The sequence below is a fragment of the Melozone crissalis genome, unplaced genomic scaffold (assembly GCF_028551555.1).
Source record: "Melozone crissalis strain CALT ecotype California unplaced genomic scaffold, PUWL_Pcris_2 ptg000042l_1, whole genome shotgun sequence".
Taxonomy (NCBI): Eukaryota; Metazoa; Chordata; class Aves; order Passeriformes; family Passerellidae; genus Melozone; species Melozone crissalis.
Window position 1 is genome coordinate 8,427,189 of NW_026535820.1, and position 12,349 is coordinate 8,439,537.

General features: G+C 43.9%; 1 protein-coding gene across 2 annotated transcripts in view; it reads right to left on the reverse strand.

The window, feature by feature from the left end:
* The window catches only part of FAM110B (family with sequence similarity 110 member B), a 118,661-nt gene extending 106,649 nt beyond the window's left edge, over positions 1 to 12,012 (reverse strand). The window contains exon 1 of one of the 2 annotated variants that reach the window (XM_054284969.1): positions 11,914 to 12,012. The gene's annotated coding sequence lies outside the window, so the exon portion shown is untranslated. Of the gene's footprint in view, positions 1 to 11,193; positions 11,441 to 11,913 lie in introns of those variants that run through there. The other variant, XM_054284970.1, reaches the window with a different exon arrangement.
* Positions 12,013 to 12,349: the final 337 nt, after the last annotated feature.

The following is a 12,349-nucleotide window of genomic DNA, read 5'->3' on the forward strand; positions in this document are numbered from 1 at the left end:
TAGAATTACTGTACCAGGCACCAGCCCATCTTTTCCTTTTTTATTTAAATATCCACACACTGGAATGTACATAGGAGCAAATTAAGGCACTTGCATTATATAGGTCATGTCCTGGCCTGTTCATCTACATACATTAGCATACAGGTAAAAGTACAACAGACATCAAAAAAGAAGCATTAATGGTTAGCTCAAATACACATCCTAGGCACTGTTAGAAGGGGGAAAAAACCAAAAAAAATTTAAGACAACAGAAAAGTAACAACAGAGACAGTAAGGCGGTACTTCATTTGAATCTTTTTCCAAATAAAATTTTCCCTTGTGAACACTTAGATGTATGTTATTAGTAGACAACATAATAAACCAGACATCTTAATTTTATTTCACTTTACATTTTGTACATAGGCTGAAGACCAAATACATAAATCAAGATAACTCTGATTTGTCTTGAAACGTGCTTTTAAATCATCTGAAAATTATGTACATGGTTTCCATGTAGAATACATCTCTTCACGAGAACATATCACCTTTTTTCCCAAGTCAGAATAGAATTGGTTAAAACAAAAACCACCATGTAATTCAGAACACATAAGCAGGTATGTTCTGTAATTTCCCATCAAGCAAAGTTCTCCTACACTTTAAGCTCTCAAAGTCTGTGAATTTGTGATCAGAGATATCACAATATTTAAAAAAAAAAAAGAGAAACTGGGCAATAACCCAATGGCACACTCCTTCCACTGTCAGAAGCCTTCAAAGGTACCAAAAGCACAGAAGCCACAATTAACAATTGTAATTCCCTCCTCCATATCCAAGCTCTGCCTCTTCTTTACCCTTGGAGAACACTCACTGTAGGTGCCAGTGAAGCTTACAGGGCAGTGACCACAGAGTTTCTGGCATTCCCATTTACATTTCTATTAACTGCCATGAGTTACTTGATCATGGAAAAAAACTGAGCTTTCAACTTGGTGATCAAGATATACCTCACCTCAGTTCTGTTTATCTTGTTGTCAGTTTATCTTGTTGTCACAATCTTAGCGATTATGAAAAAGTGAGTTCTGACACTGACTTGAGAAAAATCCCAGCCTAGGAAAAATCCCAGCCTAGGAAAAATCCCTGCATTTCTGTGTAACTCTGCAAAACAACTTCAAAGAAAGAAAGAATGAATTTGTGCCCATGTGACTGCTCTACAGAAGAACAAGAGGCCATTATCTCCACCCCAATATATGAGTTATTCTAATAACACAAAGTGAACTTTAGGAGTTTGGTATTCTATATATTGCCTATTAAGAAGAAAAAGGTATTAAGGAAACTATGGAAAACCCATAGCTGCAACTCCAGAACTATAATGCAAAAGGACTACATGGAGGACTATTTTATTGCTTCTTTCAGCTCAGTATGTTATGGTACTAAATTACAGTTCATTGAAGCCAGACTTCATGGGGATTGTCAGCACTCTTCTGCCTGGTTCAATGTCAAGAGCAGCTGACATAATTTTCAAATATAAAAACATGGCTTTCACAATTTGCACTAAGCTGAATGAAGTATTCCATGAAAGCAAATCACACTGATTAAGGAACAGGTTTTTTTGCTTCTCATTAGAAGTTCAGCTTTAAATTAGTAAAAGTTCAAGACATGGGAAAGACGTAGGAGAAAGACTGGAACCTCACAGCAGGCAACCTCACATTAGACAGTGTCTGCATCCCAACTACCATAACACAAGCTGCCTCCTTCCTTCATGCCCAGCTCACACAGCAATTCCCTCAGCCTTGAACCTGCAGCAACATGTGGCAGCCTCTGGCCTGCAGAGCTGCAGTACTAACCATGTCCACTGCAAGGGCTTTTTGGATAGCAGTCTCTGTCCTTCCAGTCTTCACCTTGCTGTCCCAGCTCAGCTGCAGCACCTACAGGGAACAGCATTTTCAGGGCAAGTGTTCTGGGCACACAGCAGACTGGAACAAAGAGTGAGCATGGATCTGTCAGGTGGGCAGCTCCTCTACTCAGCATCTGTGCTGATCCCCTCTGAGCAAAATACACAACACCATCCTGCTATTCACCAGGAAAGCAAGCCCTCCTGTCACTAGCAGCACTTGATTAGCCTTGACCACAACAGCAGCACAGGAGGCAAATACTCCTCTGTGCTCTCTGGCTCAGCAGCACAGCCCACACAATCCAGCAATATATACGTAGGAGGTGGAGGGTGAGGATCTGATTTCATACTGGGGCAAGGCACCTTGTAAAAAAATCTTTTCAGCAACAGCCACCCAGAAGTAATATGGAAATCAAATTAGTTGACTGCAACAATCTAAACAGCATCATTTGGTACGTTCATAGAGGTTCTTGGATAATGAAAGTTTAGAAGAAAGCAGAAAGTTTAGAATCCTTTATTTTATTAAATTCACCACAGATGGAGGACAGGGCCTCTCCCTACAGCTTTTGCCTACTGCATTTTAGGGCAAGTAATGAAAACATTAATGCAGCTTAGCCAGCAAAGCACAAGTTAATTCAGCTTCTATCTCTCCAAAGCCTATAATTCTCTGGTCTAGTCTTCATGATGAGCACTTAAAAATGTTTCAGATATAAGATGAACATCCATATAATCATCTCTGCACATGCCTGTTTATGAGAGGTATGGATGCTACTCCACAAGGCACTGCAGAGCACACACAGTTCTGTTCCCAGGCACTGGAAGCACAAGCAGCTGTACTTGCAAGGTTGGGATATAAAAAGGAAGCCCAGGAAATGACATGAAGGTTTCACCAGGACACCATGGCTAAGCCAGTCATGAGGACACAGCTGTTCACAGCTGCACACACATGGAAGCCCAGCATGAGCTATAGTTGACACAGCATGGGCTTTGGGGACAGAAGGGGGACAGCAGCAATGCAGGACACTAACAGAGGGAATGTCAAGCAAAATTCAAGAGCTGCTTAAGATGTGAGGTGCCCGTGGAACCCAGGGAGGCCACCATACCCCTAATTCTCCATATAACGCTCACAAAGGGGTCTTCCAGCACAGTCCTGTACCAATGCTTTTAGCCCAGTGTCTGATTTCTCACTCTTCAGCAGATAAGTCCTTATCTCCTGGTGTTAACGGAGGCCGCCTTATTTTTCATTCACCTTTTGCATTTACTCAGAAAATTTTTCTTCATCCTTGATCCCTCCAGCCTGCATAATAATACAGGTGATCAAGAATAGTAGGCCACTGACTCAATTTTGCATTTGGGAGAAAGTCTGCTGCAATCATCTTGTACTAGCTCATCAGCATCTCTGTTCTTTAGTGTATATATTCTGGATAAAGCCCATGCAGACAAACTAGCAGGGTGATATTTCACATAATTCTTTGTCTTCCTGGCCCAATCTCTCATTTAACTCATGTTTGCTGACAGTTTCCAGGTTCCTAGGTTAGGAGATGGTGTTTCACACAACTGCCTAGTGTGCCAGGATGGACGGCTCCACAGCTGGGGCCATAGCATCAGAACAGCACCAAGGTGTACAACCAAGAGACTTTTAGCACTAAACAGTGTCAAAAAATAAAATCAGAAAAACCAAGGAGCAGTTCATAGTCCCACCTCTCAGAACTACAAAATACCCATTTAAAATTCCACTTCCAAATGTGAAGAAGCTTCCAGAAGGGCGTGTAGCAAATTATTGCCCTGGATACTACCAATTTTACATTTGCTGAGTGAAAACCATTTGTCTATTTGTGTGCATTTCTGCAATTGCACTTTTCATTCATTAAGATGAGAAATTGCTTTTTTAATGCAATCTGCCACTATTCAGATAGCAAAACAAAGTAATGTCTAGTGGCAGGCTTGCTGTTTTTGGCTTTAGAAGGGTGGGGGGTTTTTTCCCTCTCTTCCTGTGAGAGGAAAGCTTTTTCCCAAAGGATTCAAGCAACTTCATAAAACAAATGTAAAAACAAAGACACTTTTGTTTAAGGACTGAAGGGTTTGTTTTGGTTTAAGGAAGATTGAGAGGAAAGGAAGAGAAAAATGATACTGATCATCTTTCAATTAAACAGGGGGGAAAAAAAGTTCTCAGTCCTAAAAGAAATTTGTGTGCTAGCACAAACTTGCTATAAGAAACAGGCCATCAGAAAAAAAATCAAAATTTATTTTTTAAATGAATAAATGTAATTTAGTCATAAGTGAACACCTCAAATGACTGCAGCAAAGATCAGAGGAAAACAACATTTTTCTTCAAATAAAGAGAACATTGTGTACTCCTATATGGTGTGTTTCATTAGAGTCAGTGTCTCTTTTTCCTCATAGTCTATTAAACAGAAAGAAAGGGGCACAAGGGGGAAAGACCTGAAATTGTAGTTTTAAATACACAAAGATTTGGGGAATTCACTTCAGCTAGAAGTTCTGAAGCTCAGTCTAATAAGCAAAATTTCATTTGCAGGGAATAGGACCCAATATTACAACAGGAGTAAACCCCAAACTTGCACAGAAAACAGTGCAAGACAGCACAGCAGCAATAAATAAAGACAAAATTAACTAGAACACCTGAAATCCTTCAGTAAAGCATGTATGGAGGTCTTGCAGGAAATCTGAATAAGGAGGCCTTCCTATCTGCAATGCTCCCCAAGCATTTGTACAAACACACTGCAAAAATCACACATTATGGAACTGTGATTCTAGTTTCTGATTAGCAGATATTAATTAATAAAATTAACTGATTTATCAGTAAGTCCCTACATATTGTATCAACTATGTAGAGAGACTATCATAAGTGATCTTCAGTGACAAAACAACACCTATCCAAATAGAGCAAAAGCAAACCATGAAGTTTCATTCACACTGCCTACCATTTAAATTCATTCAGGATTGACACTCACTGCAATTATCACTGAACACCCAAACTAACACACTGGGACAACCCAACAGTAATAAAATTCAGCAATATTGCAGCTCAGAAAGGCAAAACAACACAGATAATATGAATCTAAATATTAAATGCAATTAAATACAACATGCACATGGAACATGTCATGTTACTTATTGTACTTACATGAGCAATTTACAAATGTTAGTAATAAATATGCAATTTTCAGAATATAATCTTGAAGTATGTGGCTGCATGTGACAAAAGTGACAAAAGGTTCTTAAGCAGGATTTTAAAAATGGTCCAAACCCACTGGAGTTAGACAGGAAGACAAATAACAGATTGACAAACATATCACAGCAACATTAAGTTTTATATAAATAAAATAAAGTAAAATAAAATTCATACTATCATCATCACCATCACCTCAAAAGTGCTCTAACCAAGCATTACTTAAATGATTCTCCTCCATCCTGATTCAAACTGCATATATATATATAGGCACATGCATACATGAGAAACAGCTTCCTTGTGGTTGCCTGACCTCCCAAGTAGCAGCATGCACAGATTAACTTGTCAAATAGAGACAAAGGTCATCACAAATCCAAAGGTCTGGGTCCACTCATGAATTTGGGCAGTTACTTAAACCAGACTTGTGTAGTACTGTGAAGAGGCACTAGATGAAGAAGACAACTCAGACAATACCCAACTCAATTATTATCTTCCCTGTCCAGTACAGTCTTAAAACATTTCCTCCCATTTCTTAATGCAGACTTTTCCAAGACCTCAAATTGTAACAGGAAATTATTTGAGTGATTTTTGTTTTTAAAGAACACAGCAAAGCATCAAGAGACAAGTGCTTTGCTCTTTGATTTGGTAAAGACTTTGAATTTAGGTTGAATCTCTCCCTTGTAAATGTGAAACAACTTTTCCACCACATTCATTAATATTTGGGACTTAAAGGCTGTCAAATGAAAGATGTTATAATGCCCGCCACAGTCCTAGTCTTATCTTTTTTAACTATACTTTTATTGCATAATAGGGCAATAGCAGTAAATGAAAAATAACAGTACGCAAACAGCCTAATAATGCATGCTAAAAGCTACCAGGACAACACATTCAATTTTCCCTGGGATTGTCTAATTATTCTTCTGATGGCTCAACACAATCTTTTCACAATTGCTTCCTATGGGGCATGCTGACACATTGAGTTCATTACATAGCTCCTCTTTAAAGCAAAAAATACACAGGCATTTAGGGCAAACACTTAAAATTCAATAGTTCAGATTTTAATAAACTACATTGGAAAGGAGTTTGCAACTGGATTATTTCTAAGGCAGTAAGACACCCGCCTTATAAATTCAAAACAAATAGTCATAAAGCAATATCAAGATATTCATCTTGCTTTGATGTACAAACACACTCAAAGCACCTTATTTTTTCAATGGTTTTTCTCAGAATACATTCACACAGGTGACATATTCTTTTTTTCTTTTTGAAGTCATCTCAAAGCTTCCAGAAGTTTCACTGGGCATACACACACCAGCCACAAGACAGTTTATAAACCAAGAGAGACTGACACTATGGCAAAGATCAAAGTCAACACAGCATTGCCTTCAACCACACTTGCCATCTTCACACTTCCAATGGGGCACACTCTTCTCTTCACTGTGAACCAGTCAAGTCTTCAATACTGTCACTAGAGGAAGTGTGTCTCAATTAGCACACCTCATACCCCACTTGCTTCCCAGGGGTCAGGGTGCATTGGCCTTGGCACAGCTCAGCACCAACACCTGGGTCAGGTACTGCAAAACAAAGCCACAGACAAGCACACAGACCCCAGCTGAGAGCCCCCACCAGGGGTTTTCAACAGCTCTGCACTTCATCCACCCCACAAGGCTCTGCCCAAGCCTCTCCCCAGGCAGCCCCTACTCCCAGGAGCACAGCCCCCAACAAGAGGATGCAGCCAGTGCCATGGAACACCCCTAAGACCAGAGAGTATGAAATCAGGCAGAGGATAAACACAGGCACTCATTCGACAGGAGAACCCTTTTATTTATTTATGGGTGCAAGTCAGCCAACCTGACCTCCAGCCTGCATGTCCATTTATGCATTTTCTGTCCCACATATATTAATTTGTGGTTATCTTAAATATTTTATGAGTTAAGCTTCATTCCACTCCATTATGCACTGAAAAGAGAACAAAACAGCTACTAATGTCATAGATAAGTGTTTTTACTTGCTATAAATTCCATCCACCATCATGTGACTAGACAACACACGCTCCCCAAAAATAAGTGCTTCTGCTCATCATACCTCCTTTACTGAAGTAAAGTACTATTTCTGTGGATTAACTGTGAACACCAAAGCATAAAATATAACAGTTTCAGTTACCTGAACTGCTCCATTCCTGAACAGTCACATGCAAACTTCAATACTTAGGTGGGATTAAGGATACATACAGCTAGGAAGGCATCCAAAATCTGACAGTAAGGAAACTCAAATCCCCCACGTGCATTATTCTTGTACTCATCCATCAAATTACCCTTCCATACACCAAGTTTTTAACCCAAAATCACAGATGAATCTTCAGTTTATGACTCTTCCTCTCCTCCAAGAATTTGCCCCAGGGAACTTCTAAGCAGCTGCTATCTCCCATCTCTGCCATTACTAAGACACAAAAGCCAGAGTAGTTTAAGTTTTAGTCTCTCATCTAACTCCAGACTGTTCACACTACATGGTCTTTGTAGTTTGGATGTCCATCTACATGTTCCACTAGGATTTAATATTTTCTGCACGTAAGTGCCCAGAACTATCTAAAGTATTTGACACAAAGTCACCCTAATGTCTTGCCTAATGACTTGTCTATCTTCACTGAGCTCTTCCAGAGCACCACGTTTGCTCCCATTTCATGGTCAGTATCAAATAAGAGTCATCCCTGCCTGCGGCTGTCAGGCCTTTTCCTCCAAACCCGCTTTAAGGGATGACTTGCCAGCTGATAGCAGATGTGTTGTTAATAATCACTCAGTAAATAACTCTGCTTTTAGAGCTATTCAACTTCCTGACATTCCTATTGTTTCAGTCATCACAGACATTCAATTCTTCCTGTGCAATAATCCAACCCACCTCGGTGCCGACTACCAACTTTGCTTCATCAGCAATTGTCCTTCTCATACAGCTATTTCAGCCAGTATGGTGAAGCAAAGACATCAGCTCTCCACTAATACTGATGCAGAGCATGAATAATTGCTTTATGAGGCAGGCAAACTCATAATTACTCCTTCAGGAGACACCTTTAGCTAAGCCTCACATTTCCAATTTAGTTATTTTTGGTGTATATACATGGAACTGAAGCCTTCTGCTCCTATTGTCTTGGACATTCAGTATTTAGGCAGTAGTAATATGACTTTAGTCTCCCATGACCTAATTGTGGCAAATACATGATGCTCTTTATCCTGTTTTCCACTTAGTTTTATATACTTAATTATTTTTTCCATTCCAAATTTATTCTAAATCCTTAAATTCTATTGTGACCAGAGTAAAAGGTGTGAAGATATCCTTCTCTTTTTAAAAGAAATGGAACTATACATCTTTCGCTATCTTGCTATCACAACTGCTACCTTCAGACTAACCCAATAACACCCAATTCTATTTTTTAACCTGGCTCCAATGCCCTGCCCAAGCTCTTTCAGAGCACAAAAGCAGAGACCCTCAGACTTAGTTTGACTAGGAGCAGACACAAGATATTTATTCCAGTCATTTCCATTTGGCACCCTATCTTTCTCCCATATTCAATCCTCATGCATATCTAAAACTAAACAACTAAAACAAGAAGTGCTAATTTTAGAGGCATCAAGCATTTTTCATACAGCCTGGTCCTCACAACATCATAGCCAAATTCTCTTCTGCTCTTTTTCTTTTTTTTTCCCCCCTCTCTTCATCTTAAATTTCTTCATCCTCTAGCTTTTGGCAGTTCACATGCTATCCCTGCAGTTTCTGCTCTCCAACAATCAATCCCCTCCTTTACTTCATTCCTTTTAGGTTTTCTGGTAACTTGCAGTATCTTATTCTCACAGCAAGGTCCCCAGCCCAACTTGGCAAGCTTTTGCTTCTCCTTAAAATGCAGTTTCCAAGCAGCTATTGTACCTTACACTTCAACAGTCCAAGACAGTCCAAGCTTTTCTCTTTTTTTCAATTTAAACCTCCAACTCCTACAGGCCTTTAGCTCCATGGATAACACAAACTAGCTCTTCTAACTTCTCAGAACTTGCCCTACTAAAATAAAGCTTCCTTGAAAGAAAAACACTTTGTAGTTGACCCTTCAGTTTAATTAAAAACTATTAACTTGAGGCTGATCAACACATGTGCTTAAGGCCTTATGGGAGGGAGCCGTAATCTAGCAGCAGAAAACAAGACACACTGTTAGCCAGTGAGAGACCAGAGATGTTCCAGAATTTAAAGATACACCCTCTAGTTCTGGGCAGGCTGTAAACATAAGCCTTCATTTACTCTGCATTCCACTACAATTAATGGCCAAAATCTACCCTATGATAATTCAGTGTACTGACTTCTAACATAGCTAGTCAGCACTGCGAAACATACTTACAAAAGCACATTTGAGAAACACCTTCCCTTTACACACTAGCACACTATCCAAAATGAGCTCTGTAGTTCTGAGCAATCAAAACTTATTTGCAAAGTTGTGTCCTACAATTTGAGTCAGTTTTGCCTTGCTAAATCAACCTTAGACCTCCAGATTTTGAAAGAGAAGCAGGAACCTTTAAGAGAAAACCATCTCCTACCCAGTGGAAGACTGCACCTATAGTAAATGCTGCAACAACTGGCTCTTCAGCATGGTCACCACAAGCCTAAGAGGGGCAGACAAGAAAGGTGAAGGTGGCCAGCTGCTCCGACACAACACAGAAAGAGCCTCTCCAGCAAAGTGACAGCAGATGATCTCCACAAGAACCTGGAAAACATGGTTAACTCTTAACTTTAGCTTGTGATACAATTTGCTTAACATGGATGCGCTGGCATGAAGGCAGTCCAGGCCTTCTGTGCAGAAGAGCGAACTTGCTGGCACGGGCTATCAGTCCCATCGAGGCAGTAAATCACACTTAGCACCACATTCCTGGTGTGCCTGCACCAACACAGCCGAGCACAGGCACCTGCCTGCTGCCTCCTGAAAGCCAGAGGGGAAACTCAGTCCCACAGCATGAAATAGCACCTGACATGCTAAGTTACCAACCCACATGAAATGGGGGCCCTGAGAGGGCACTCAGCTCTGTCAGCTCCAGCAGCCCCACAGCACAGCAAGGGCTGCCCACCATCCATGAGGAATTGGTGGTGGTCCCTGCATCCACCTCCCCTGGCCACCAACACAATCGTGTTCACCTCCCCATGGAGCACCTCCAGGCTGCTGGTGCCTTCTGCTCCCATGACCAGTCTCACCAATTTAAGCCAAGCCTTTCCGGGTGTTCTGCCACCCTCCAAACTGGGGAACATGGCACTGGACACCTTGAAAAAGCAAGTCATTGTTAGCCATGCACACGGAAACAGCATCCTACCTTTCACTCCAGAAGCGCCTAAAAGTGTTTTATCCTGTTAATTCTAGGTCAGCTGAGCACATGTGTGGTATGGATTACACTGACCCTTTTAGAGCTCTCAACATTTTTAAATAAGTAGGACACTTAACATTAGATGCCCATAAAGCTGTACACCTCCTGTACACCACACACCAAGATCTGCCAGTAGGAAAAACTAAGGAATAGTTGCTTTATAAAGCACGGCTATTATAGCACACAAGTACAAATGTGAAATAATTTATAAATGCGAAGTCTGACCCTGTACCACACTAAATCAATACAGGCGTTTTACAAAAAATGCATGTATTGGATGAACTGATGTGACCTTTGCAAAGCCACCCAACAAATCAGCACCAGATTTACAAACAGTGCAAGTATTTAGTACAGCTCAATACAGCTGAGTGATAAAAGGCGCTACATTAAAGATAAAAGTTGTCCTGATGTTTACAAAATGCAACAACATTATCATTGCAAGTGCAAAGAATATGTTTCGGCCTTAAATACCTGAGTATCTAAAGACTTTAAACACGAGGAACAATCAACAAGCAAAGGACCATAAAATTCAAACTTAAAAAGTTAACACTACGATTCACTGAAGATGTTAATTTGCCAGCGCCAAGTCTTTGCAAGTTTTAACCTTCTTCTCTGCACTATCAGCAGCCATACGCGTTGGACCCTTAGACACAGATAATCCCATTGCTTTCCCTCCTTTCCACAGATGCCTAGCCTGAGCGAGGGAAGGAAGACGAGCAGGGAAAAAAACCCAACGCGTTTAAGTAAATTACCTTTTGGAGCAGCCTCCTTCCCTCGCCCAGCTAAAGTTTTCCTGGGGTCAGATTAGCGCTCCGAAAGGAGAGCAGGCGCCGGCAGGCCCCTTGGCAGACGGTGCAGTGACAGACGCGGGGCAGACCCAGGGGAGGCAGCCATGTGCTCAGCCCCGCATCCCCCCGAACGGGCATCCCGGGAGGAAGTTCCCACTACGCTCCGACTCGGGGAAATAACTCGGAGGAGTCCAGCAGCTATCGCTTCCAGCGGCTTTCTCCCGGGCCATACGCTTTCCCCTGCCATTTAGCGAGGCGTTTCAGACGAGCCAAACCGCCCTACCCGCTCCGCCGCGAACCCGCTCGCGGGCTGGGGGTCGGAGCCGCCGCCCGGGGCCGGGAGGCGCAGCCGGCTCGGCCGCTGGGGCAGCGCCCGCGGCACCCCCCGCTCGGGGCTGCGCTCCGTCCCCTCCGGGAGCCGCCCGTCCGCCCGCCCGCCGACCCCCGGCAGCGTGGCTGGGCTGGGCTGGGCGGCTCCTGCTGCAGCCCTCGGATGGGGGAGCCCCCGCCCGCCCCCGGGGCAGCGCGGCGCCCCAGCCCCGCTGCAGCCCCCTGGCCAGACACCCGCCGGGGCTGGCAGCGCGGGGTCCCGCCCGCCCCGCTCCCGGGGCCGCCCAGAGCCAGCGGGGGAGCCGCGGGACGGAGCCACCCTGGGCCCCGAGCCGAGCCGCGTCTCGCCCTTACCGTGCTGGGCAGCGCGGCGCGGGAGCCCCCGGAGCGGAGCGGAGCGAGGTGAAGCCGCGGAGAGCCGGAGGAGCCGGGGCCGAGGAAGGCACCGCCGCCGCCGCCGCGAGGAGAGGGCGGAGGATCGGCGGCCGAGGGGAGGAGACGGGGGCGGGCAGGGCCCGGGCCGCCGGCAGCCGCCCGCCCGCCCACCGCGCAGCCGGCGCTTCCTCCCGACGCGCTGCTGAGCCGTGCCGGGCCGGGCCGGGCTGTGCTGTGCTGTGCTGGGAGCCCGGGGCGGGCGCTGGGATCGCTCCGTGCCCGGGCCGCGGCGCACAAAGGGGACCCGGCGCTGCCGCCTTTGTTCAGCCGAGCGGCGCCGGGAGGGGAGGGCGGCGCGCTGGGCGCTTCTCCCACACGGAGATTGTTCCTCCGGCACTGGCAGGCGCGGAACAAC